This window comes from Sciurus vulgaris, assembly GCF_902686455.1.
Source record: "Sciurus vulgaris genome assembly, chromosome: 7".
Classification (NCBI taxonomy): domain Eukaryota; kingdom Metazoa; phylum Chordata; class Mammalia; order Rodentia; family Sciuridae; genus Sciurus; species Sciurus vulgaris.
In genome coordinates this window covers 81,745,038-81,748,572 of record NC_136467.1, presented here as the reverse complement: position 1 = coordinate 81,748,572, position 3,535 = coordinate 81,745,038, and the positions used below count along the sequence as shown (strand labels likewise).

At 36.7% G+C, this 3,535-nt stretch overlaps 1 pseudogene across 1 annotated transcript; it reads right to left on the bottom strand.

The window, feature by feature from the left end:
* Positions 1-1,864: 1,864 nt before the first annotated feature.
* LOC306665735 (transcription factor A, mitochondrial-like) lies at positions 1,865-2,696 on the bottom strand (annotated as a pseudogene). Its single transcript has 2 exons — positions 2,183-2,696; positions 1,865-2,071 (listed from the first exon to the last, which is right to left on the bottom strand). The product of its transcript is annotated as a transcription factor A, mitochondrial-like (transcript).
* Positions 2,697-3,535: the final 839 nt, after the last annotated feature.

Sequence of the window (3,535 nt, the reverse complement as noted above, 5' to 3'; positions counted from 1 at the left end):
TTAGGCTATCTATCTCCTTATTCATTTTTACATCTTGGCTCAGATATAAATTTATGCATTTATCTCTCTTCTATTTCTGATAACAATAAAAATATGTTTACTTACTCTCTTCTAATCCAAATAACCCTTTTTAACTAATGATTATGTACATCTTCTTTCTTTCTCCTTTTATTTTTTTAAACCAGGGATTGAACTCAGAGATGCTTAACAACTGAACCATGTGCCAAACCCTTTTCATTTTTATTTTTAGACAGGGTCTCACTGGGTTGCTTAGAACCTTGCTAAGTTGTTGAAGTTGGCCTCAAACTTGCCATCCTTGTGTCTTAGCCTCCAGAGCTGCTGGTGTTACAGGCATGTGCCACTGCACCCAGCTGATTATGTATATTATGAAATGCTTTCCCCATGATAAACATACTTTGTACCTTCCTCAATCTCTATGCCAAATTCTCAAAATTTGCCATAATGCAAATCCTTCTGAGATGGGCTGACAGATCTGACTCCATGAGAATGTTATAGGCCAGACTCTAAGGGAAATGAGTAAACAGACTCCATTTTGCTCTGAGACTCCATGTTATGTAGGAAATAAGCTTCTCCCATGGGAACACCTGCCACTGTACCCATCATCAGCTACTTAGTGTGACATGTTTAACAATACAGAATGACAATTCCTATGTAAAGAAAAATTGTTCTCTTTTGATTCCTATTGCTCCTAAACAATGTACCATGTGAACAGTGATTGTGTGGATGTCAGCAACCATTCTTTAGTTTGTACCTAGGTAAGGGTCATTTTGACCCATTTCCCCCTCTGTTGATGATCTCATGATGTTAATGTGTAATTTTGAATCATAACAACAGACACTTATGATTAATGTGATTTTTGGTATAAGAACCCCTGCAACCCTATGGTCAGGGCTGTTCTCCCAATAGCCATTTTTTGGGGCATTGTGTGAGACAGTCAGCTGGCCGGCTTAATAAAGACTCTCAAGTTTGGACTTCTCAGTGGTGATCGATCTGTTCTTAAGTTGCACCCCATAACCCTTCCTTAAAGATTCTACTGCTTAACACATATTCATTCTGCCATCCCTAAGTTACCTCACTATTCTGTCAGAAGATGCACAATGCTGTTTACAGACCTACATGGATCCTCCTTCAAACATACCTTTTATCTATAATATGCTCTTTTTCCTTTTTTTAATGAAAAATTAGAATTTTTATTCTATGTAATATAAAATAATATGCATAGATTTCATACATACTTTCTTAGTTTTTACTTTAGGTTAAAGAAAGACAAAGAGAAAAAGGTTTATAAATTTCAGTCCCTTTTATAAAAAGTTACTATTGAAACCAACTGTTATGTACATGTACAACTATCAACTCTGAATAAAATATGAATTATACCAAGGAATTGGAATTTACCTAGATGAGCTTTGGCTGCTTTTTAAAAAATGCATAATTACATCATGGAACACTGTGTCATCTATAATATGTCACAAATTTGAAAAGAAAAACTCCTGCTTCCATAAAGAAACAATTCTCTTTTCATAATTGTCTTCAAGATATAAAAAAAAACAAAACTTCACAGACTGGTTTACCTTTATCAAAGGTAAAATGATTCACTGCTCCATTTGTATGGATTATCTCGATTCTCAGTAGTTCTTAAGCACAAAATAAAATTTTGCATGAACTTTCAACATTTAAGTTGTCAAAATACTAAAACAAAATGTATTCAACTAGCAGTTCATGGGCTAAATAAAAAGGAATTGAATATAAAATGTTCACCAACTTTAGCCTTTCTAATTTTATACAGGTTATTGAGACCTACTTGATTTGTTGTGCCTAATCACCATGAACACAGCTCCATCTTTTAACACTCCTCCTCAGTGCCATCTTTTGTTTGGCTCTTCGTTTTGCAACATATGAGATCACTTCGTCCAACTTCAATCATTTGTTCTTCCCAAGATTTCATTTAATTATCATAATGAATTTTATCATCTTTAGCAAGTTGAATATATTCTTGCTTTTGAGAACTAGACAGATTTTTCCAAGTTTCATTTACAAATTTCAGCTTTGCCTGCTATGAACCATCCTTAATTTCTTGGAAACTTTCAGATACAAAAATGTTATAAGCTGAGTGAGGTCTTTTTGGTTTTCCAAGGATTGTTAACTCACTCTTTTTTTTTTTTTTTTTTTCTATTAACGTTTTCTTTCTTAAACCTTTTTGCATGATTTCTTTTTCCAAAGGTATCATTTGACTTGGAGTTAGCTGTTCCTGAATTTTGCTTATTTCTTCTTTGTACGCCTGCCAGTCTGCCTTATAAGCATCTTCATATATTTTTTTTTTCTCTGACTCGGGAAGTTCCTTCCATAGCTCCGCAATTCTTCTAATTAGTTCTGATACTTTCAGATCTGGGTTCTGAGCTTTAAATATGGGTAGCTGTTCTTTAGAAAATCGAAGGTATGAACTCATAGGTTTCTTTGGATAACTACCCAAGGTGGATGAAAACCACTTCGGAAAACACACGAAACTGAAGGGTAAGCGCAGACGATTTCCACAGACGGAGCCCCAGCTCTACTCCAGACTTTCCCAGATCCCTCAGCACGCCCCACACTCCCTGGAGGAGCACCAGGCAGCGGTGATGGCTGGCGGACAAGGCAGTGGCCGGGACCAAATCCCCAGGACCCTCTTTGCAAACCATAAGGCCCTCAACAATGACAACTCGCTGCGTAAGGGCCGCCTGGATTTGCTATCATGCCCACAACTCGGGAGGCACTATGGGAACTCAGTTAACATCGGGACACAGGGGGCGGGACCACTCTTTTTTCCTTGATGAGATTTTCTTATATGCCAGTCACCTAATCCTATGTTTTTGCAATTATGTCATGTTGTTCTCCACCATTCTAGGTAACCCTTACATTCATGATGTCCAGTTTTCCTCTCACTTCTCAGTCCTTGACTTTATCATCTTCAGTAGTATTTATTTCCCATGTCATCTTCATTAAATTATTCAAATACATATTTGATATAACTTCATTTAATAATTATTTATTTAATAAATTATTTTTACACAACATATTTCCAGATTTTTAAGATGTGCATGGAAACCCCTCTAAGTTCTTTCTGTCAGCATGTCCCCTTCAATCCTTTTGCATCCAGTTTACATTTCTTACATTGTTTCACTGACTGCTTTCAGAATTCAGCCATCCTTCACTCCTCGCTTTTCCTCATATCTTACATTCGAACATGCAGTAAGCCTATCAGTTCTAGATCCAAATTGTATCTTGAATCTGTTCAGTACCATTTCTACTCACATGCTATCTTGCCATCATCCCCCCATTAGTTTCTGTACAGATGCTTATTGACCAAAAATGGCATTGCATCTTTTATAGGACCCATTGTAAATTGAAAGTAGAAAATGCACTTAGTATACGCATCCTACTGAACATCAAAGCTCAGCAACACAACACACCAGAGTGTACTGGTTGTTTACCCTGGTGATCTCAGACCTGACTGGGAACTGCATCTCCCTGCCACTGT